The following is a 26,144-nucleotide window of genomic DNA, read 5'->3' as shown; positions in this document are numbered from 1 at the left end:
TTAACAATAAAGTGGCACTTTTCCCAATTCAAGACAAGATTAGTTTCTTCACATCTCTGCAAAACTCGATCAAGGTTTCTCAAGCAATAATCAAAAGAAGTTCCATATACGGAGAAATCATCCATGAAAACCTCAACAATCTTTTCACAAAAATCAGAGAATATAATATAGCCATCATGCATCTTTGAAAGGTAGCATGTGCATTGCATAAACCAAAAGGCACACGTCTATAAGCAAAGGTACCGAAAGGGCAAGCAAAAGTGGTCTTTTCTTGATCCTCTTTTGACACAGGTATTTGAGAGAAACCAGAATAACCGTCTAGAAAGCAAAAATGTGTATGTTTGGATAATCTTTCGAGCATTTGATCAATAAAAGGTAAAGGGTAATGATCCTTTTTGGTAGCTTTATTTAGTTTATGGAAATCAATTACCATTCTATAACCTGTAACAATTCTTTGGGGGATCAATTCATCATGCATTATCATTAGGAACAACAGTAATACCTCCCTTCTTAGGGACAGAATGGACAAGACTTACCCATCGACTATCAACAACGGGATAAATTATACCTTTCTCTAGAAGCTTTAGTATTTATTTTCTTACCACTTCTTTCATCTTAGGATTTAACCATCGTTGGTGATCAACAACCGGTTTAGCGTATTTCTCCAATTTTATTTTGTGCCGACATAGAGTGGGACTAATGCCCTTAAGATCATCAAGAGTATATCCAATAGCAGCACGGTGCTTCTTCATAGTTTTCAATAATCTCTTTTCTTCATGCTCTGAAAGGTTAGCACTAATAATAACAGGATATATCTTTTTCTCATCAAGGTAAGCATATTTAAGAGTATCAGGTAATGGTTTAAGCTCAAACACGGGATCACCCATGGGTGGAGGAGGATCCCCTAGGATTTCAACAGGCAAGTTGTGTTTCAAAATAGGTCCCTGTTTAAAGAATACTTCATCTATTTCCCTTCTTTCATTCATAAACATATCATTTTCATGGTCGAGCAAATATTGTTCTAAAGGATCATTAGGAGGCACGACAATAGAAGCAAGACCAATAATTTCATCTTTACTAGGCAATACTTTATCATGGGGTTGTCTACAAAATTTAGCAAAATTAAACTCATGATACATATCCCCCAAACCAATAGTAACAACATCCTTTTTGTAGTCTATCCTAGAATTAACAGTATTCAAAAAGGGTCTACCAAATATAATGGGACAAAAGTCATCTTGTGGGGAACCAAGAACAAGAAAATCAGCAGGATATTTAACTTTCTCACACAAGACTTCAACATCTCTAATAGTCCCAACTGGTGAAATAGTGTCTCTATTGGCAAGCTTAATTGTAACATCAATTTCCTCTATCTCAGTAGGTGCAATATCATGCATAATTTCTTTGTATAAGGAATGAGGTATTGCACTTGCACTAGCACCCATATCACATAAGCCATGATAGCAATGGTGAAGTGTCATGTAGTCGACGTTCACATAACACCACTAGAGGAAAGACAACATACATATGATCAAAATATCGAACAAATACCAAATTCACATGACTACTTATAGCAAGACTTCTCCCATGTCCTCAGGAACAAATGTAACTACTCACAAATCATATTCATGTTCATAATTAGAGAGGTATTAATATGCATAAAGGATCTGAACATATGATCTTCCACCAAACAAACCAACTAGCATCAACTACAAGGAGTAATCAACACTACTAGCAACCCACAGGTACCAATCTGAGGTTTTGAGACAAAGATTGGGTACAAGAGATGAACTAGGGTTTTAGAGGAGATGGTGCTGGTGAAGATGTTGATGGAGATTGACCCCCTCCCGCTGAGAGAATTGATGGTGATGACGATGGTGATGATTTCCCCCTCCCGGAGGGATGTTTCCCCGGCAGAACAGCTCCGCCGGAGCCCTAGATTGGTTCCGCCAAGGTTCGACCTCGTGGTGGCGGTGCTTCTTCCTGAAAGCTTTTTCTTGATTTTTTTCCAGGGTGAAAGACTTCATATAGTAGAAGATGGGCACCGGAGGCCTTCCAGGGGGCCCACGAGGCAGGGGGCGCGCCCAGGGGGGTAGGGCGCGCCCCCCACCCTCGTGGATGGTGGGTGGGCCCCCTCTGGTTGATTCTTTCGCCAGTATTTTTTATTAATTCCAAAAACTGCCTCCGTGAAGTTTCAGGACTTTTGGAGTTGTGCAGAATAGGTCTATAATATTTGCTTCTTTTCCATCCCAGAATTCCAGCTGCCGACATTCTCCCTCTTCATGTAAACCTTGTAAAATAAGAGAGAACAAGCATAAGTATTGTGACATAATGTGTATTAATAGCCCATAATGCAAGAAATATCAATATAAAAGCATGATGCAAATGGACGTATCACCTCCCTTGAGGCCACTTGTAAAACGCACCATCTCCGAGCTAGTATTTGGATATCAAGAGGGAACGTGTCCGATTTGTGCAGGAAGTGTTGGTCCTATTGCTCCGTTGGCCTCAAAACTTCTCGTGCTCTAAGAGGGGGAAACCGCATGGCACGTGCCACGGCCTCGCATTTTCGGGGACGAGTGCAATATTCGGGAAATTATTGCTCTGCTAGGGTTTCATCGCCGGAATTGCAGTTCAGCAAGGTGGCACATGAAATCATGCTGGGTAGCGGCATGGGGAATCATTTGTGATGTCCTTGTAGCATGCCTATGACTTGCACAGATGAGGGACATGCATGCCCTGCCCCGACACCATATGGAAGTTGTGTCAGATCCGACCATTTATCAACCTTTTCATCGAAAACTCCAGAAAATGCAAAATTTGTCGAAAAGCAAAACAACTTGACATGGTGCCTTGAATTTCTCATACAATACCATGGTATTAATGGGGTCGTTTCAAGGATGTAGAGAAACAACATGCTCTCAGACGGAGCCTACTGGCCTACCTAAACACCCTCAGTTTAACATGGTCTATTTATGGACATCCTTGAAATGACCCCAACTTTTACAAGTAGGTGGGTATGCCCATGGTAGGCATCCACGTAAGTTTTAAACGAATTCTGACATCGTTTGCATGGTGCGACACATCTGTGGATTTGTCGGCCTTTTTCACAGGGAAAACTTCAGAAAATGCAAACCTTGTCGAATATCCAAACAACTTGGCATGGTTCCTTGAATCTGTCTTACAAAGCTGATACGTCTCCAACGTATCTATAATTTTTGATTGTTCCATGCTATTATATTATCTGTTTTGGATGTTTAATGGGCTTTAATATGCTCTTTTATATTATTTTTGGGACTAACCTACTAACCAAAGGCCCAGTGCCAGTTTCTGTTTTTTTGCCTATTTCAGTGTTCTGTAGAAAAGGAAAACCAAACGGAATCCAAACGGAATGAAACCTTCGCGAGGATCTTTCTTGGAACAAACACAATCCAGAAGACTTGGAGTTGAAGTCTGGAACTCCGCGTGGCGGCCACGAGGCAGGAGGGCGCGCCCAGGGGGTAGGCGCGCCCCCACCCTCGTGGGCCCCACAGAGCTCCACCGACCTATTTCTTTCACCTATATATACTCTTGTACCCTAAAACCACTGGGAGAGCCACGAAACCACTTTTCCACCGCCGCAACCTTCTGTACTTGTGAGATCCCATCTTGGGGCCTTTTCGGGCGATCTGCCAGAGGGGGAATCAATCACGGAGGGCTTCTACATCAACACCATAGCCTCTCCGATGAAGCGTGAGTAGTTTATCACAGACCTTCGGGTCCATAGTTATTAGCTCGATGGCTTCTTCTCTCTCTTTGGTTCTCAATACAAAGTTCTCCTCGATGTTCTTCGAGATCTATTTGATGTAATACTCTTTTGCGGTGTGTTTGCCGAGATCCGATGAATTGTGGATTTATGAACTTGATTATCTATGAATATTATTTGAATCTTCTCTGAATTCTTATATGCATGATTTGATATCTTTGCAAGTCTCTTCGAATTATTGGTTTAGTTTTTCCTACTAGATTGATCTTTCTTGCGATGGGAGAAGTGTTTAGATTTGGGTTCAATCTTGCGGTGTCCTTTTCCAGTGACAGCAGGGGCAGCAAGGCACGTATTGTATTGTTGCCATCGAGGATAAAAAGATGGGGTTTATATCATATTGCTTGAGTTTATCCGTCTACATCATGTCATCTTGCTTAATGCGTTACTCTGTTCTTATGAACTTAATACTCTAGATGCATGCTGGATAGCGGTCGATGTGTGGAGTAATAGTAGTAGATGTAGAATCGTTTTGGTCTACTTGACACGGACATGATACCTATGTTCATGATCATTGCCTTAGATATCATCATGACTATGCGCTTTTCTATCAATTCCTCGGCAGTAATTTGTTCACCCACCATAATACATGTTATCTTGAGAGAAGCCACTAGTGAAACCTATGGCCCCCGGGTCTCTTCCTTATTATATTGCATCTCTTTTATTTACATCGCATCTCGTTTTACTATTTTTCAATCTTTACTTTCCAATCTATACAACAAAAATACCAAAAATATTTATCTTATTATCTTTACCAGATCTCACTTCTGCGAGTGGCCGTGAAGGGATTGACAACCCCTTTATCGCGTTGGTTGCAAGGTTCTTGATTGTTTGTGTAGGTACTAGGTGACTTGCATGTTGTCTCCTAGTGGATTTATACCTTGGTTCTCAAAAACTGAGGGAAATACTTACGCTACTTTGCTACATCACCCTTTCCTCTTCAAGGGAAAACCAACACATGCTCAAGAGGTAGCAAGAAGGATTTCTGAGGCCGTTGCCGGGGAGATCTACGCCAAGTCAAGACATACCAAGTACCCATCATAAACTGTTCTCCCTCGCATTACATTATTTGCCATTCGCCTCTCGTTTTCCTCTCCCCCACTTCTAAAATGATTTTTGAAATATTTTCCCTATTCTTTCGCCCTTCTTCCGCTCGATCTTGTGTTACCATGTGTCCTCTTTTTACTTGCATCTTCGCTTGCTAAAAGTTTATGGATCCTAATCCACTCGCTAATCTCTTTAAGAGATCCAATTATGATGAACCTATTGCTAGTGAGTTGAGTGCACTAGATTATCTTTATGAAGTTTTGCTTGAAATTCATGAATATAAAAATTGTGATGAAGAAATCTATGAAGTGATTCATGATAGCTCCTTGAATAAAAAGCATGATTGCAATGGTTTTACTATAAATTCTATTTGTGTCAATTGTGCTAATAACATGCAAAACCGTAAGCTTGGGGATGCTAGTTTTTCTATGTCCACTACTTGTTGCAACGATCATGATTGGGGTGATTCTTCTTATAATCTTGAAAATTTATTTAGGCCCCATGATGAATATGAGATTGATAATAATGTTTGCAATAATATTTAAAGTGGGGTTGGAAGAGTGTCAACTTTAGATCCCACATATTTGGAGGATGTTCAATCTTATGAAATTTTTGATAAAAGTGGGTTTGGAGAGGTCACGACTTTATTTTTTGATAATCCCACTATTTCGAAAGAGTGTCAACTTTGCATGCATGAGGATCATGAAGATAAAATTTATGTGATAGTTATATTGTTGAATTTGATTATGATCTCACATGTAATTATTATGAGGAGGTAAATATGGTTGTAGAAATTTTTATGTTACTAAATTACCTCTCGTTATGTTGAGATTGCTAATGTTTCTTTCTTCTTCCTTGCATATGCTAGATCTTGCTCGTCTTGCTAATTTGTTTTCCTATAAAATTCCTATGCATAGGAAGTATGTTAGACTTAGATGTGAATTTCATATGCTACATCATGCTCTCTTCGTGTTTCAATTGCTATCTTTTATATGAGCATCATTGAATTTATCAATGCCTACACTACAAAAAAATACACTTCCGTGATGATACATGTTTGTCACAGTAGGTCGCGTTTTTTGTCATGCATGTACATCCATGACAAATTTATGACAGAATCAAGATAGTCATACCTGTGCTGTCGTAGAAGTGTTCCATGACATTACCAAAATTATCATCACGAAAGTGTCCACTTCCATGACGATAAATCACGTGTCACAGAAGTGCTTTCGTCAAGGGTGACCGACACGTGGCATCCACCGTAACGGAACGCCGTTAAGCTATCGGGTCGGATTTTGGATCCGATAACCCGTTAACAGCCACGACCAATACCGATTTCCACGTGTAAAATTCTCATTGGCTGACGGATCCACGTGTCAGCTCCGCGTTGGTACAGGTGTCACTCATCCAACGGTCGAGATCGGCCTATGATATGTTGACACGTGGACCGGCCCAAAAGTGGCACAAAGTTTAAATGGGCCGGCCCAACTAAAGGCCCATAAGATTTAGCGGACCATAATGGGCCGGCCCAGCTAAAGGCCCACAAAATTTAGCGGACCATAATGGGCTGGCCCATCTAAAGGCCCACAAGATTTTGCGGACCACAATGGGCCGGCCCAGCTAAAGGCCCACAAGATTCTGCAGACCATAATGGGCCGGCCCAGCTAAAGGCCGCACATTCTCTATCAAATCGGCCCGTCAACGGCCTGGTCTAAACTTGTCATTAATGCGGCCCATGGTCACTTCTGGCCCGTTAACAAGCCGCTAAGTAATTGGGTCGAATTACGGCCCGGTGTATTTTCGGCCTGTTAAAGGTCCGGCTTCATTTGGGCCCATTTACAGGCCATCAAAACTTTCGGCCCATAAAAGACCGTGAAGGATTTGGGTCATATTCGACCATGTCTGTCATTCGGCCTGTTAGAGGCCCACTAAAGATTTGGGCCACTTTTGTCCTGTTGTCATTTTCGGCCTGTTAACGCCGGACGTAAACCATGGGCCATATGTGGCCCAACGTCATATCCGGCCCATTAACGGCCCATATAAAAATGACAATAATCTAGCCCGACCGAAGTTCCGGCCTGTTAAAGGCCCGTGTATTAGGTCAACGCATTTACGGCCCGTACGAATTTCGGCCTGTCAAATATCCGCATTGTAAATGGGCCACCATTTTAGCCTGCTAAGTCCAGTGGGTTATTTGGCACAATCAGGGCCCAATCTCACTTTCGGTCTATTAAAGGCCCATGTTTTTTATGGGCTCGAGATATTTACACCTGTAAATGGCCTATTTTTACTGAGGGCCCAAATTATGTTTAGGCCTGTTAAAGGCCCACTACGGGCACAGGCCTACCAGAAAAATTTGAAAGCTTATGCTAATTTAAGCCCAGATATTTTTAGTGGGCTACATGCCAATTTCGGCCCGTAATCGTTTTTAGCCCAATTGGAATGGGCCCGACGAATGTTGGCATGTTGGGCTCCTACGAAGCTTTCGGCCGATTAATTACTAAGATAAACCTACACTATACAAAAATAGCGTCGTAATTACTGCAGCCTGTGGCAGCATCATAAATGTTGTATCACAACAAAATAAGTTCCAATCATACAACAAAAGGCTTGTTGGCATAAAGTTTACATTCCTTCCAGATAAAAGCACCATCAGATGTATAGAAGCACAGATCATTTGACCTGAGTGCTAATGTTTCAGGTTGTAGAATCTGATGGAGCAGCACGATCTTCACCTTTTTCCGCCATTGCTCTTCAACAACAAAGCGAATGTCTGATAGTCTGGTTTCAAAACCATTCATATCTTGACAACATTTCTCAACCACTATTCTTGTTTCCGAAACAACGTCCATTAGGGATTGGACTTGTGTCTAGAGCACAGATATATCACTCTGTCTAGCAGGAAGATTTTGTTCAGTAGGCGATTTGGACGAGGTTACCTTGACAACCAACCCAGAATTACGCAGGAAGGTGCTTTTTGCACTGTTAGTGGAGAGATACTGACGCACTGCAGCAAGAGGTGACATTGTGCCTGTAGTAGCCTCGTCACCTTCAGGTGGTTGTGGTTGTTCAATCATTTGTTCCATAGCTTCTTGAAAGTTTGAACTTGTAGCTTAGTGTACCAGATAAGTTACTAATGAGACAAAAACAAACAAAGTAGGTTAAACGTTTGTACATAACTTATTTTGGTGAACTACTGTAATACATTAGCATGTATTGTAGTGCCAACTACATAATAAAATCACTTTTGGAACATATGTCCATGTAGCATGCCTACTGTATTGTCTATTTCCTCACATTCGTTGACATCTAAGGATAAAGAGACATGGTTTAAAGTAGGATGAACATATATGACATCATTCATATCATGGGCAAACAGATATAAAACAAACAAGCTATTTTATCATTGTGTGCGCACGTGAACATAACAACTAGATTACAGATCAAGACCAAAAGAATATCCGTCATCTCTTTTAAACCATGTAAGGTGAAATGATACGTTAAGACAATTGTGTATAAAAGTGAACAGAGTAACTGACATTGGCTGCAAACCAAGTAGTTAAATGAACACATCACAGTACCAATCAGTTCAAGGCAGGAGGAGTAAGGACTTACAACAGCGGCTTGAACTGGTGTGCTCATGCCCTTCATCTTGCTGGTGTGGCAATCCTTGAAGATTTGCACTGCATTCGGTTCAGGTTCTTTTTGGTCCGCACGGGCTTTCCTCTGTATTTGGAACAAGTCAATATAGATACGATAATATGGAACAAAAAAAAGAAGGAAGTAGCAGCTATTTACAAAAGCCTCGCAGTGTGCAATATAGCTACGAGATCTTGTTGTCTGTTGGAATTTCACTTTAGAACGGTTGGTTTTGTTCTTCAAACAGTTAGCCTAGAAGAAGATACACTTGTAAGGCACATACATAAATACAAGTTCCATATGTGGTCTGATCAAATACATATAGCCTACCTGATACTTTGGATCAGACCAGTGTTTAACGAGGGTTGTCTAGTCTTCATCTGTAATATATTCCACAGGAGATGTTTGGGCGATTTCATTGTTAGCCTTGCCTTCAAACTGAGATTTTCTAAGGTGGTACCGATACTGTCGCAGAGTAGACTGAAAAACATGAGTGCATGCTTGTTTAGTTGCATCATCTTTCGGATCCAACTTGAACCTCATCTGTTGAAAAAAGAATGTGAGTCTTATTAGGAGGAAGCTAGAAAGTATGGGACAGAGCAAGACAATATTACTTATTGCGATGAATAACATTACTTACGGATAAATGGTCAAGGAAGGTGTTAAACTGGGTATTATCTTTCTCATTCTTGTACTGGATCCACGTTGGGAGGATACGCGCATGACACCTAACGGCAACGGCTGCCTCTGATACTAATTTGGCTGACTCTGTAGCATCACGTGGCCTTTTTAAACCTGCCTCAAAATGGATCTCCATTCTTCCTCCTTTAGATTTTGTTAATCTATCAAGCATTATCCTTGATGTCTGTTTCCGCTTGCGCCGTGGTGCTAGTTCAACAACGAATATGGAAAGTGTTAGTGTACATCAAACTGTGAGAGTACATATAAAGGAGCATGCAACTGCAACTTGACTCGGTCAGGTACCGTCTTCGTGTTGATGCTCATGAGGTTCATCTAATCTTGCCAAGTCCTGTTGTGTCACCAGTGCTTCGGAAGTAGTGTTAGGTGTGAAGGCAGCTTGGGAACTGGCCACTTCCGGAGAAAACGAACGAGTAACTGGTTGAGATGCTGGTACAGTTGAAGAGGATGCTGCAGCTGGTGGAGCAGGTGATACTGTGTTTGTAGATTTAGCCGGTGGACTTGGACCTTCTATTGCACTATAAGTACCAGCAGAATCTCGACGGAAGAACCTTTTCCGTTTCACCTGACGAGTAACAGCACTCCCTACTATATTATTTTCCTTGCTCTTTTTTGACTTTGCCATGTCAAGCTGTACCCACAACACAAAAGAATAAAATCACTCTTCAGAACTCATTGATGCATGATACAGACAAGCAATACTTTGATGTAAGACAACCGTATGAGGATGGAATATGTAAGAAAAACAGGACGGCATGACATATTCATAGCTATGATGTGCAAACTAAGCAGAAGGATTTTCAAGAAAATAGAAGTAATGCAAGCTAGACACCATATGAAAGATGCAACCAATGTTACTCTGCCAAGTTAAAAGTGTCTTGTCATAAGTGGCAATTCGAAAATTTAGAAGCAGTACAACATAGAAAACAATGCAAGATGCAACCACTATCAAACTGCCATGTTAAAAGCGTCCAATCATGAGTTACTAATGCGGGATACACAACAGCAGTACTTTGATGTAAGAACATGGTATGATAGATAGATGCAGTGTATTCTAGACACAGATAGCCATGTCATATGCACATGTATAACGTATAAACTCAGCAGGTGCAATTTAATAAAAATAGAAGAAATACAGGCTAGACAACATATGCAACATGTAACCAATTATCACACTGTCAACTTAGAGCAAGCACCTGCGATGGTGGAGTGCGGGAGATGAACTCATCATGTAGACTTGGGACTTCAACTTCATTAGCAGTAGCAGTGGCAAATCTAGAGAGTCTCTGTTTGCGTCGGTGCGGAGTACCACCAACATCCCCTAACTTACTATTTTCCTTCCTATTTTCTGATATTGCCTTATGAAGTCAAAACCACAAGAAGATGAATAAAATTAGCTCTCATAACTGGTTGATGCATGATACAGACGAACACTACTTTGATGTAAGGCAAGCGCGGGATAGGAGGATGGAATATATATAAAAAAAGACAGCGTTTCATATTCACACGTACGATAGGAGGATGGAATATGTATGAAAAAACAGTAAGCGGAAGGCATTTCAACAAAATTAGAAGAAATGAAAGCTAGGCACCATATGAACATGCAACCAATATCACTCTATCAGGTAAAAAGTGTCTCGTCGTAAGTGCCATTTCAAGAAATTAGAAGCAGTACAAGCTAGAAGACAATGCAAGATGCAACCTACATCACAGTCCCAAGTTAAATGTGTCTTATGGGTAAGTGATCGTTGCAGGTATAAGTTGTAAGCTACGCAGATGCAATTCTACATAATCAGAAGTAATACAAACTAGACATCATACGGAAAATGCAACCACGTATAATAGTTCCAAGTAAGAGCAAGCACCTGTGATGGTGGAGTAGGGGAGATGTGCTCATCATGTACACGTATGTTCTAGAAACAGGAACATGTGTCATATTCACAGGCATTATGTGTAAAGTAAGCAGATGCAATTCAAGTTAGAAGCAATACAAGCTAGACATCATACGCAACATGCAACCACATATAATAGTGTCAAGTTAGAGCAAGCACCTGTGATGGTGGAGTAGGGGAGATGTGCTCATCATCTACACAGCTACGTTGACTGTGCAGCCTTGTGTTGTCTTGCGAATCTTGTTGGGAGGATGGCGGAGTAGAATCTGTAGAGACCCCCTATTTGAGTTGCTCCGAAGGACCACCATCATCCACTGCCGGACTAATTTCCTTCAGCTATAATGATTTTGCATTGTGAAGTCAAACCGATAAGAAAAAGGAATAAGATTCGCTCTTCAAAACTCATTCATGCATGATACTGACGAACACTACTCGGATGAAAGGCAAAAACATGATGCAAGGATGGAATATGTATGAAAAACAGGATGGTGTGACATATTCACACCTATGATGTGGTAACTAAGCAGAAGACATTTCAACAAATTAGAAGCACTGCAAGCTAGACACCATATGAAAGATGCAACCAATATCACTCTGCCAAGTTCAAACTATATGGCATTTCAACAAATTAGAAGCAGTATATGCTAGAAATCATATGCAAGACACAACCAATATCACAGTGGCGACTTAAAGGTGCCTTATCATAAGTGACTGATGCGGGATATGCAAGAATAGTAGTCTGATGTAGAAACAGGAACACATGTCATATTCACAGGCATTATGTGTAAAGTAAGCAGAAGCAATTCAACAAAGTTAGAAGCAATACAAGCTAGACATCATACGCAACATGCAACCACATATAATAGTGCCAAGTTAGAGAAAGCACCTGTGATGGTGGAGTAGGGGAGATGTGCTCATCATCTACACAACTACGTTGACTGTCTAGCCTTGCGTTGTCTTGCGAATCTTGTTGGGAGGATGGCGGAGTAGAATCTGTAGAAAACCTCCGTTTCAGTTGCTCGGAAGGACCACCATCATCTAGTGCCTTGCCAATTTCCTTCAGCTTTATTGATTTTGCATTGTGAGGTCATACTAACAAGAAAAAGGAATATCATTCGCTCTTCAGAACTCATTCATGCATGATACTGACGAACACTACTCTGATGAAAGGCAAAGTCATGATACGAGGATGGAATATGTACGAAAAAATGGACGGCTTGACATATTCACACCTATGATGTGGTAACTAAGCAGAAGGCACTTCAACAAATTAGAAACACTGCAAAACACCATATGGAAGGTGCAATCAATATCACTCTGCCAAGTTAAAACTATCTCGTCATAGGTGGCGTTCATCAAACTAGAAGCAATACATGCTAGAAATCATATTCAAGACGCAAACCAATATCACACTGCCAACTTAAAGGTGTCCCATCATAAGTGACTGACGCAAGATACACAAGAAGAGTAGTTTCATGTAAGAACATGGTGTAATAGACAGATATAGTATGTACCAAAAACAGGAAAGCGTGTCATATTCACATGTATCATGTGTAAGCTAAGAAGATGCAGTTTACACTAATTAGGAGCAATACGAGCTAGACACCATATGCAAAATGCAACCAGATATCACACTGCCAAGTTAGAGCAAGCACCTTGGATGGTGGAGCAGGGGAGCAGAGACTTGGACCATGTAATGCACTATTAGTACAAGGAGAATCCGTACAGATGCTTCATTTACGTTGCTGCAGAGGACCACCATCATCGCCTTCCTTACTCTTTTCCTTCCTCTTTCTTGATTTTGCCTTGTCAAGTCAAACCCACAAGAAAAAGGAATAAAATTTGCTCTTCAGAACTTATTGATGCATGATACTGACGAACACTACTTTCATGTAAGGCAGCCGCATGATAGGAGGATGGAATATGTATGAAAAACAGGACGACGTGACATATTGACATGTATGATGTATAAAGTGTAAACTAAGCACAAGGTGCTTGAACTTGTTAGAATCGATGCAAGCTAGAAACCATATGAAAGATGAAACCAATATCACTCTGCCAAATTAAAAGGGTGCCCTAACAAATGTATTTGACCAAATTAGAAGCAATACATGGCAACAGGCTAGAAATAATATGCAATATGCAACGAATAAAGGTGACTCATCGTAAGTGATTGATGCAGGATACAGAAGAGAGGTAGTTTCATGTAAGAACAAGGTTAACACATAGATGTAGTGTGTACCAAAAATAGGAAGGCATGTCATATTCACAGGTATAGTGTGTAAATTAAGCAGATGCAATTTACCCTAATTAGAAGCATTACAAGCTAGACACCGTATGCAACATGCAACCACATATCACACTGCGAAGTTGGAGCAAGCACCTGTGATGGTGTTGTAGGGGAAGTGTTGTCTTCAGGTACAGAGCAACGTTCAATATCTTCATTTAGGCTTGCTGTTTCTTGAGAATCATGTGGAGAGGATGAAATTGCATTCTTTATAAGAGTATTGCGTCTCATATTAACCCACGCACGTGACTGTCTTATCATAAGCGATAGACGCAGGATACACAAGAATAGTAGTTTGATGTAAGAACATGGTGTGATAGGCAGATGTAGTATGTACCAAAAACAGGAAGGCGTGTCATATTCACATGTATAATGTGTAAGCTAAGGAGATGCAATTTAACAAATTAGGAGCATTGATGAGGGATACACAAGAAAAGTAGTTTGATGTAAGAACATGGTTAATAGAAAGACGTATGTACCAAAAACAGGAAGGCATGTCATATTCACAGGTATAATGTGTTAACTAAGCAGATGCAATTTACTCTAATTAGAAGCATTACAAGGTAGACACCATATGCAACATGCAACCACATATCACACTGCCAAGTAAGAGCAAGCACCTGCGATGGTGGTGTGGGGGAATTGCGGTGATCAACTAGTGAGCTGCGTTGACTATCTTCATTTAGCCTTGCTGTTTCTTGAGAATCTTGTGGGGAGGATGACACTACACTCTTTAAACGAGTTGGGCGTCTCACAGTAACCCACCCGAGTGACTATCTCATCATAAGTGATTGACGAGGGATACAATAGAGCATTAGTTTGATGTACGAACATGGTTAATAGACATATGTAGTATGTATCAAAAACAGGAAGGCATGTCGTTATCAAAGGTATAATGTGTAAAGTAAGCAGATGCAATTTAACCAAATTGGAAGCAATACAAGATAGACACCATATGAAACATGCAACCACATTTGACAGCGCGAAGTTAAAGCAATCACCTGGGATGGTTGTGTGTGGCAATTGAGATCATCAACTGCAGAGCTATGTTTACTGTCTCCAACTGCTGACACTGCACCCATTAGAGCGCTGAAATGCTTAATGCTTATCTTCGAATTACACTGCAGCGACTTCTGTCTTTTCTTTTCTGCATTCATCAACACTGCTTCAGAGTCTGAAATACCCATGCATAAAAAACAATAGTGTGAGTATGGGTGAAGTGTGTGCACAATTAGTACAGTGTAAAGGTAGCAGATAGCAGGCCGGTGAGAAATAAATGACGGGAGACATATGATAGCTCTACAACATGCTTGGCACACTCAATTACTACAGGATTCTATGAAAATAACAGTCGACTGAAAGAAAATAGGTCAGCCCATTTTTTTCTGCACCGTCCGATGTACAAAGAACGGGAAGATCGCCTTCATCTACCTCCAGCCAGTCAGTGTTGACGATCTTCCTCGAAACGCCAGCGACCACCGGCCCAGTATTCCTCCCCTGCCTGCGCCCTCCCCTCGACCTCACCGCACCGCCATGCTTGGCACCGCCCCTCGGCCATCCATTCAAGCCCCGCCGACCTCCAGATCGGGTGCAAGCAGCTCCTGCGCCCCAGACCCCTATGATAGACACCGATGCGCCGCTTCCCCGGGGAACAGGCGGACTAGGTGCTCCGCGCGCCTAAGCGGGTGCTGCTTCTTTTAATTGCGGTTCGACTGACCCTGAATTGAAATCCAGGCGGGCTACTGACCTCTAGCAAAGTGAAATAGTAAAAGGGAGGAAACCTTGTGCATTTAGTATCACGAAGAAGATGCAGTAAGAAGCGCTCAACTAGTTTCTTTCGTGGGATGAATACGGTGTGAGCGGAGACGTAAGATTTGCACGAATAAGGGAAGAGGAGTACCTCTTTCTGCTGGCAGTGCTGTGTCCTCCTTCTGTTTTTCCGACGATCTTGTTGTTCGCCGGAAACCAGAAGTTGTGGAGGACGGTGCAGCCTTGGACGAACCCATGGCCAAGTTGTTGAGTGTGGTGCGGTGGCCGTCTGTCGGCGGCGGGGAAGCAGATCCGAGGCGGCGAACAACGGTGTAGCGGGAACAGCTCCGGTGCGGTGGATGGTTGCGACAGTGGAGCCACGGCAGTGAGGCGCAGGACGGCGTGGTCGGAGTGGTTCTGGTATGGTGCATGTCGGTGTCGGCGTCATGGAGGCAGCTCTGCCTCGGCTTCAACTGCTAAGTCCTTGAGGGCGTTGCGGTTGCGGTTGCGTTGGACGACGACGTTGGGGTACCGGCTCCGGCGTGATGGAGGAGGGCAGCGGTGGATTGGCCGCTATGGGGTGGAGGACGGAGGAGGCTGGGGTTTTGCGGCTGGTGGAGAGGGCGTTTTCGCTCCAACGGAGTATGAATGGGGAAACGGAGGGAGGCGGGGAACTAAGAGGGAACAATGTTTCGGTTTGAGACGCGCTTGTTTGAAATTTGGGGAAAGTTACAAACTTTGCCCCCATCTAAAATTTTGGACATATTGCGGGTTGGGGGTAGGACACTCATGTCAGGTGTCCCAAATGTGGGCGGGATAGATTTCGGCCGAGCGCATGGGTGTTTAGGCGCCCACGACGTATGAATGCTTCTCGGAGGCAGTTGATACTGGCGTCTTGGTGAAGTTACAAACCTACCCCGGTTTAGACCTTTGGACATCTAGCCGATAGGCTACACGGGCCAGGGTCAGGACAGTAATTTCCTACCACCAAAACATTAGTCTCGCGCGATTTCGGGTGACCAGAGGCCTATTTGGCACTTCGTTCAATATTTGGGAGCAGAAGCGTTAACGTTTTCGGTTCTCTTGAATTGAACTTTCAGGATTTGTCAAACTTCACAAATCTTTACTCTTGAAAATCCTAAAGCTACGATTATTTTGGAATGAAGGGAGTACATTTTACTATACATTGTACACGAGTATATATTAAAAAATATGCAACTTACCTCAGTTCATGCATGGTTCCAGGTATAATCTCCTTGGTTGCAAAAAAAAGTTAGATATGCGTATGAATATATATAGCATGTTCAAACTCACAACAAAGATTGATGCCCCCTTTTACATCTGATTTACAAATGCCATTATCTCGGATTCAAATAGATGAATGCAGTTCCTATGAATTCGAATCTTTGAAATCCCCTTTATGTTGAATTCGACATGTATTTTATTTCGTAGCTAGCAATTTGGAATGTATCCATGTAAGTGATAAATGTATAAAGTGCTTCACACTAACAACATGGAGTGCACTAATTAATGTTTATATATGAATTGCAAAAACATCCATTGCCTGTATTTCAAACCGCTCTCACTCTATGGATCGATAATATGAAATAAACACATGCACATGCTAGAATTCAATAGAGTATGGGTGTCTGATAGACCAATTTTCGTCCATACGTAATTTTGCAAAATTCATGATCTCATCCAAAAATAATAATGTCATTTATATTTTAATTTAATGCGTAGAACCGCCTTTTACACGTAGTCACCTATGATGACTTCGTAAAATCTCAAGATCATGTAGATGAAAAAGTCAGTCGACTGACGTGTAGCCTCACCCCGCACGTACACATGCACGCACGCAAGACACACACGCATGTAGGCGTGCAACACTGACACGTACACATAACGTACACACGCACGCATGCTGGCGTGCAACACTGACACGTACACATGCACTCACGACCACACGCATGTACGCACCCATGCATGCAACACTAAAACGCACCCTTGCACGCACGCAACACTCGCACGCCTGCATGCACACAGCACACGACGCAAGACACACGCTCAACCTATACGTGCGTGCACCCTTTGTTAAGGACATGGATTGTTACGAGTATTAATCAATCTTATCTGTGATAAGCAGAACATTGATGTTTGCATCAGTCTTTATGAATCACAATGTATCGAACGGGCTATCAACATAGTAGGCTTAACTACATGCAAAAGATGACGTCACACTCAATGAACAATCATCGGTTTATGAAATGCCCGCTTCTGACCACCCTGGCCCACCAAAGGTTCCTCTGCTGTGCGCTACCTGCGTTGGGTCATTGACATGCAGGCCATGCACCCAAAGAGCCCACACGTCAGTGGAAGAACGGCGCGGTGTCCTAGGTCAGAGTCGAGGGCGCCACTCGTGGCACGCTCGGCTGAACACGCCTCCATGCCGCATTCAAACGCCTCCATGAAACCCGCCCGTGTGGAAGCCGAGAAACCCACTCTGGACACACGTCCGTTCATGACCGGGCTGGTGTTAAACGCAATGCTGGCCGAGCTCCTCCCGTCCGTCGTCTATTTAATCTCCTATTTAAACGAGGCCAAACGCCGGCCAAGAATCGCACACCTCCGCCGCTCCCCTATCTCCTCCACCATTTTGTCCACTCTTACAATGGCTTACGAAGAGTAGTTATTCCGCAGCCAAGCCAGCTGGGTAGCCCGTCGGATACGAGCTATGCAGCTCGCTGATCCACCTCCCTCCCCTCGCCCGACGGAGCCAGTTGCCGCCCCAAGCCAGCGCGCGGTTCAACAACTCGCCGCTCTAGGCCAGCTCAACAAGGAGCGGTGCACGGACGTCGTTGCTGTCGTCCACGCCGCCGCCTCGTACCGCGTCTCCCGTTTCTGTGGCCGAGACTCCCATGCCGGCGGCCGCGCCATGCAAGCAGCGACAGAAGCCGGGTGCATGGAGAGCGACGAGTCGGTGGCCAGCGCCTCCGCGTCCGCCACCATCATCGAGGAGAAGTAGAATACGGGAGGCCGCCGCCGCTTGGGTCCCATGAAGGCCACCGCGGAGGCGATGCCGACGTACACAGCAGGTGTCTTGCGGGATCCTTTTGTTGCGAGGACCTTCGTCGACCCCGCATGGGCTCCACGGAAGAGGGGAATGTTAGGATGAACTCGAGCCGGTGCCGGCCATGGCGAAGTAGTGGCCGGTGATGAACTCGAACCAGTGTCGGCCACCACCATCTTCGGCACCAGCCAGTGATATCAGTTGGGCAGTGGGGAAGCGAGCCGTCCTTTGCGCTGAAGCATATACCTCCGGGGCTCTCGGCAGTCCGGTGATCGTGCTACCGGACATGAGGAACACAAATCGATCGGCGGGCGACCATTTAGGCCAAGTATTATATACCTGCTGTCGAGAACTAGCACCACGTAGTTCATTTGAATGTAATGAAATATGTCATGTTTGTGTGAAAATTCGGTATTTTATATGATTTCCGTCGTTGTTTATATGAAATATCACTTTGTCTACGTGTTTGCGTGAATTTCGTCCGGTTGGTTGAGTTGCTGTCATAATGTGTGCGGCTACGGTTGGATGGCATAATTTGCGGGTCGTCGGTCGGTCTGCGGGCAGCTCGGGCGGCATTGTGGGACAAAAAAACACAGCTCGTGCGAGCTCATCTCCAACGTGCGTGCTGGAGGATGCATGACAGCATGAGCACCCGAGCCATTCCTCGTTCATCGGTGGCAAAGGCACCGGTGGACAAAATGGTCACCAATATTTTGGCTACCCCGGGCAAGATCCAAACAGCCCCTCCCAACAGATTCAGATCCCTCGTTCTCCGTGGAATTTTGCCATGTGTTGTTTTCATGGACTAGCAAGATGCCCGTGCATTGCACGGAACATCAAGATGCATTTTTTTACAAACTCCTGCATGCATGCAAGGGATAATTAATGTCCTCCTTTGCTAGTACCACGACGCAAACACCATTAATATTGCATCGATTAGTGTTAGTGGCCTTGTATATCTGCAAATTGTAATTTTGATAGTGGCCCCTTGTATATAAAAATGGAGGGAGAAATATGAGAGATAAGGTGAGGAGGAGTGGGGCATGGTGCCGTGGTGGTGACTGGTGGTCGGACTGGGCGGAGGCATGGGGATGGACGGCGCATTATGTCTAGGTTTGTATCTCTCTCACACACACCCACGTAGGTGGGGGACATGCACGAAGAGAAGAGGTGCACGCACGGCGCACATACTCCCGTCTCTTTCCCAACCACACCCGCGCGGGTACTCGGTGTAGCTCATTTCTGTATGAAAAAGGCAGCCCACGTGGTAATTTGGCACGTGTACTGGTTGTCCACCTGGTGGAGGGAGGATCGTCTACCACGGGTGAACAAACAAATTGCGACTTGACGCGTTATGTTAAATTAAAAAAAGAGGCAAACCATGTGGGGCCTACCTTAGAGGCAAGGCTCTATACACTTGAGTACTTTTGATGTGTCCCGTCAACTCGCAGAACAAGGAGAAACTTGCTTAGTACGCCATCTCCCCTGCCCACGGGCGTGGTGGCTCGCAGGATGAGGTGAAGCTTACTACTACTGTACGCCTTTACGCCCGCTCCCTCGCCCACGCGCGCGGTGGCTCGTAGTACGAGGAGAAAATTTTACTACTCCCTCCGTCTACTCCTCATCCCTACTACGTACTCTGGTTAGTACTCCCTCTATTTACTTATACAACGCCACTATAAAAAAATACATTTTGCATCTATACAAGGCCACAAATAGTAATCGAGACAAAAGTTACTACTCCATCCTTTCCAGTTTATGGCTCAATTTCAAAATCTCTCCAACCAAGGTAGACGGTGAGTGGTTGAATTAATTTCGTAGTTTGCATAGTACGCTCATTTTTCTCAAGAAGTTATGTTTAACGAGGCATTAATTAGAACGAATGCATGAATGACCAATAAATTTCCATGAACTTGTACATGCATTGGTTAGTTTCCTCTTGACACTGCTTGCGTCGGGTGATGTAACGCACCTCGAAATCCAACATGTAATGGTACTACTACTAGTATAGTAGAATTGAGACTTATCAAATGGAAAAATGAATGTTTGTTAGATGAGCCCTATAAACCCTAGTGGGTACGTACTCCGTAAAAACAGATTTTTCCAAAACTAAGTCGCTCCCTTTCATGAATTATGTAGTATACTCCTCCGTCGACGCTCCCTTTCATGAATTCTGTACTTCCTGTCGCCGACATGTGGGACATATAGCAACCGGGTCGACGTGTCAAGCACAAAATAACAGTGCAGAACAGCAGGGGGGACGCACCCACTCGTACCGGCCCAGTAGTAGTAATGAGCAATGAGACGTCAAATCACAATGCTGCACCTTCCCAGACGGACGAAGCAACCATTATTTCACACTTCGGTTCGACATCATCTCAAACCACGTACTAGTATTGCTTCTGCCTCAAGAGGGACACGCGCATCGCCTTGGTACATCATGACACGTGGGACCGCATGACAGGCCATGCTCCCCCGCCGATCGCTCGGTAAAATCACCTCATTTTTAACTGGCTATATATATGGCATGCACGTCGTTCTAGGTTGAGAATTTAACTGGCTATATATATATATATATATATATATATATATATATATATATATATATATATATATGGAAAATCCATCCTACCACCCGGTGGTAGTTACCCCACATGTCTCATATACTACCATGTGGTGCTATATATATACTATTTTATTATTTTAAATATGTTCATATACTATAGCTAAGATATTTCAAAGCAAGTTACATGAAAAAATTGCATATGAGCCCATAGTTTTTGTTATATTTGTAAAATACGTACATATCTGTACGTAAAAATGAGCATACTCAAAAAATGATACATACTACCTAAAAATTAGTATATATACTACCTAATCTTTGTTATATACTATATACTACACGTACATACTCTCGGTTCCGACAGATACTACATACAACATACAAAACGCAAGTGGTGGTAACTACCACTGCTTGTAGGAAACATTTGTCATATATATATATATATATATATATATATATGTGTGTGTGTGTGTGTGTGTGTGTGTGATGAACAGTATGCTAGCCTTTTAAAAAATGTATACTTTTGTACAGTAGTACTCCACTATCAATGGATTGCGCCATGGAGCAAAAATTGAAATTAAAAAAAGGTGGTACATATAGAGAGCGCTCGTCGCCAAATTATGCATATAGTATTATTAAAAAAACTAGTACGTGCTTAATTGGGGTGCTAAATTCTATTAAAGAAATAGTAGTACTAGTATGTACATACGAAAGAGTTAAAGTAACGAGAAGAAATATAACATAGTTCTGCTGGGGGATCAGCACAACACACCCCTCAAATTAAACTAAGCACACCTGAAATTAAACTATGCAACTATTTGGTAGACACTGCATTAGAAGTTTAGAACCACCATGAGCAACGACACTGCCACCTTACTCGGAGTCCTCGTCCACGTCCTCGACTTCATCCTTGTCCCTCTTCCTCTTGGCCGATACTTCTTTGCTTGAACCGCCAACTTGGTTGTTGCTCTTCATCCAACCCTTGTAGATATTGAAACAAAGGTAGCCATCCATTGCAGCCTACTGGATGTGGTCTATATCTAGTACATTCCGCTGCCATGCATGACAATGAAACGTGTATGGAGGTTTCTCTAGTTTACCGTATGAAGGATGAACCATGGCTCCTGCCAGGGTCAGCATTGAAGGCTGACGAGAGGGCACCAGCCGATTCTTCTGGAGGTCGAAGGGGTTGCCTACAACGAGGCCTATCCGACGTAGGACTTCTTTGTTCTTCTTAAAGTCTACAGTAACGAATTTGACTGTTTTGTCCTCGAGGAAGTTCTTAAAATCCTGGCACTCAGCGTCGGCATGGCATATGTGGTAGACCAAGCAAACGTTATGTACGCAAACCTGGATCACGACGGGCTTCTTCCTCTCTTCGTCCTTTAGATCCTTCTCTCGTCCCACGAATGTGGTGTACTCAACATCTAGCCCAGCGACCCACTCATCATGTGAGTTTTCGAACATGCGTCTGAAGCGAGAAAGGCATCCTTTCACCGTCGCGGAAGTACGGGTGTAGATGATGTCGAACTCATCGCCGGTGATGGTTCTAACCTTGTACTCACCGCCGATCGGGAGATTTGGGATGCCATGGATTTGGGAGGAGGGTTAGGATTAGTGGAACTGCCGTAATGTGAATGGACGGGACGACTAGGAGCGAACCACCGTAGTATTAAAGGACGTGCGGGGACGAGTAGGAGCGAACTGCCAACGTGCGAATGGCAGGGTAGTGGCTTTCCATTCTCCCATGATACGGGCTTCCGAGAGCCCTTGGATCTGAGATCGAACGGTTGCATGGCGTGATTCTAGACCTATGGGTGAATATCCTATCCTGGAGGGTTATTCTGCAAATTTTCAGCAACTTAGCATGCGACCATTTGATCTCAGATCTAAGGGCTGCCAGCAGCCCGTATCATGGTCGCGCCTACCACGACCTTCGCGTCGCTCGCGCGGTCGCGCCCTTGGAGATTTAACATGGTGCGTTAGGCTATCTGATGTTGGCATGTCATACATAGTCATCACTTAGTCACTCATACTACAACAAGGTTGGCTATAAGGTTGGCTATAAGTGTATTTTTTTACTCCTCTCTATCTCTTTCTTCGTACTCCCTCGGTCCCATAATATAAGAACGTTTTTTGACACTAGTGTAGTGTCAAAAACGTTCTTATATAATGGGACACATGGAGTACTAGTATTTATTGCATTTGCCAAGGAGTGACCTCTTCCTATGAAATGGTGTTGCTAAGTTTGCTTCATTTAATTAGCTATAGACTCAAAATTGTCTTTTCACCTAGGTACACGCACTTAGCACCGTTTCTTCCTTGGGTCACCAAACTAGTCTCTCTCTTCTTGATTAACTTGCCACATTAGACTTTATGCCTATGTGGCAAGCTTAAGCACATGTAGGAGGAAAGTAAGTACAATAGTGCGCTTTACATGGCATTTTTGCATATGTGGAGGAAAGAGAGGCAAGGAAAAAGTGGAGAAGTGGGCTCTCATGCAAGAGCCAACCTCTACTACTACATGCTGGAGCATTGGGAGAGGCACCTGTATGGAGGTGGTCAGGAATCGGGAGACTCACGCCGGTCGTAGTGCCGCAGTTAAAATGATAATGGCAAGTCAAATCACGGGGCCCCACCTGTCCAGCAGTAACTTGCTGTCAAATCACACATCCCTACATTTGCAGCAGCCTACTCCCTCATCTTCTCGCGTCTTTGTCAAACCGACTAGGTGGAACTGCCCCGCCTACCGCGCAGGAAAAGCCCCGCCCTCGACTTTTAAATACAACTACTCCCTCCGTCTAGGTGAGTAAGTCATATTACGAAAACCAAATAATCCCAAAATACTAAGGCGCGGTGCATTAACTTCTACCTCGTTTCTTCTTCCTTCACATATCAATCAATAAGAATCCAATGATATACTTTTTGTGACATAGTAACTCATATTTAGTTAGTCAAATGGATGACCTAGAACTACGTGCAGGCCCTATAAACCGAGACGCCTACAAATAAAAAACCGAGACGGAGAGGGTAGTTCAGCATGTATCTTTTTAGATCAATATAGTCGGGATTCAACAAGGAGCAAAACCAAGTGGTAGGTTGCTCCTGTCGTGTTGGCGTAGCAACTCAAGCAGGGTTAGTCCGCACACGAAATGGCGACACACTTAACAGGACCCCTTTGGCAGACATGTGGCTCATCCACCGTGTTGTTCCACGTGCGATGCACCAAATTACAGTTCGGAGCAGCGGTTGGAATTAGAGGCACCCCGGTCGTAGCGCCGCAGTAGTAGAAAATGACCGATGAGGGGTCAAATCACAAAGCTCCACCTTTCCCGCATTAAGCTGGACGAACGAAGCAACCATCATTTCACTCTAGCGCGCAAGAGCATAAAGAAAAGAGAAAACAATGATGCGTGCGACAGCTACCTAGGGCACCCTAGGGTAGGGGTCTCCACTACAGATCCTTTTTTAAAGCGCCTCCACTACAAATCGGCTTCTCCCTCGTCCTCTTGAAGAAAACCGATGATGAGTGCGGCAGTAGGGTTTGTAGGAGTACTACGGCGTGCGGGGCCATGTCGTAGTAAACGGGTTCGAGTCGACGCCTTAAATATGTGTGGGCCGCTTGATTTTACGGGAACGAGGCAGCATTTTGGGTTCGGGGACCAGTGGAGATATAGCACGTACAAAACATTGTGGACGTAGGTTCGACCGAAAGGCAATGATGCATGGGCCCTGCATTTTGATATACCCGGGGCCGCGTGAAATTTGCTACTCTACTCAAAACTAGTAAGGTACACATGTATTGAACGCATGAGATTTTGAAACCAAATTATGAATAAATACACACTATAGCATGTAAAGCTTTGAGTCATATATGCATGATGTAGATGTTCGTTTAGTTCTTATTGTTCATCTCATTCAAAATCAATTAGTTTTATAAAAATGTTAAGATTCATGGGGTTGTGCATTGTAAATCATAAAGTAAAAAACAAATAATGGCAATTCATTTAGAAAAAATATTCAATTATGATACAGAAGATTCTAGAACAAAGGAGAAGTGCTTGTGTTTTGAGGTTTGTGCATTATGCTTAAGTTCAACCATGGAGTCTTCTAAATTGTACATGTGGAAGATCTGGTGGAATTTTGATGATATCCAACGGCCAGTAGTGCTCGGATTTGCCCATCTCTGCACTGTCGGGTTAGCTTCATCCAGCGACCATCTTTCAAAGTTATTGGCACACTATATAGTTCTTGTGCCATAGTTGCATGTTTTGGAAAAAAGCTACTAGTGGGTTGTACTATCTTTTTAGGAATAGAAGATGTATACATGGAAGTTGTAGGGAAAGAGATGACATGGAGGATCACAATTCCTATGAGTAGGGATTGGAAAAGAGATGTCATTTGGTTCACATCATAGGAACTTTTCTATTGAATCTAGAGATGACATGTATCTCAAGTCCTATGAGGAGGGATTAGTAAAGAGATGTAATTTGGTTCATATCATAGGAACTTTTTTATTGAATATACGCTAATGTTTATTTTCCTTTGAAATTAAGGGAGTATAGGAATCCATTCATATGAACCAAGTGGCTCTAAAGCTATAGAAATGATATCATGTTTATTTCCTTTGAAATGTAGAGTATATGAATCTATTGCTATGAACCAATTGGCTCTAAAGGAAAAAAATCCTATAAAAATTATATCATATAGAGTTCCTATGATATTCCTTGACACTAAAGGATGGTTGAAATTGCTGCGGGTGATACGATGGTCTTTCTTTGTAGACTCCTCACCCATCTTTATAGTTATCTCTCGAAGATGAATGAAATGAAATATACAGGGTATTCTACATGTGCAATTTGGTACACAAAAACTCGGTAAAAGTTTGTGAGGTTCTAATTTTCAATAAAGCTATATGCACTGCATTTCGGAACGGAGGGAGCATACGGCAGTTGCTAACACTCACGTGGAAGATTTGTGTGTAGGAGGAGTGGCTGTTTTGTTAAATGACATGGCAAAACTGACACTGTCGGATGCCGATCTAACGGTTCTTACGGCGTTCGTCAGGAAAAGGCTTGTGGCGAACGTTTGTCGAATAATGATTTATGGACACATGCATTGCATTGATACGTGCCCCCCTCTCTCACGCACACGCACCCTCACGAGTCACAACTCTCCCGAGTCCTCTCGCGGACTCGCACGTGGCACCCATCGTCTATCTGCAGGTAGACATCACGCACATATGTGCTCTTCACACCCTACCCTCAGAACTTCTAAAAAACAAACGACGACGCGCACATTTTATTTTAGCTCACACGTCACACACTTATATTATTACTCTTGCGGCGAACGTTCTTTGGGCATAGTATATATTGTACTCTCACGAAGAGAAGCGG

Source organism: Triticum aestivum, chromosome 5B, assembly GCF_018294505.1.
Source record: "Triticum aestivum cultivar Chinese Spring chromosome 5B, IWGSC CS RefSeq v2.1, whole genome shotgun sequence".
In the NCBI taxonomy this organism is placed as follows: domain Eukaryota; kingdom Viridiplantae; phylum Streptophyta; class Magnoliopsida; order Poales; family Poaceae; genus Triticum; species Triticum aestivum.
This window is presented reverse-complemented; position numbering follows the sequence as displayed.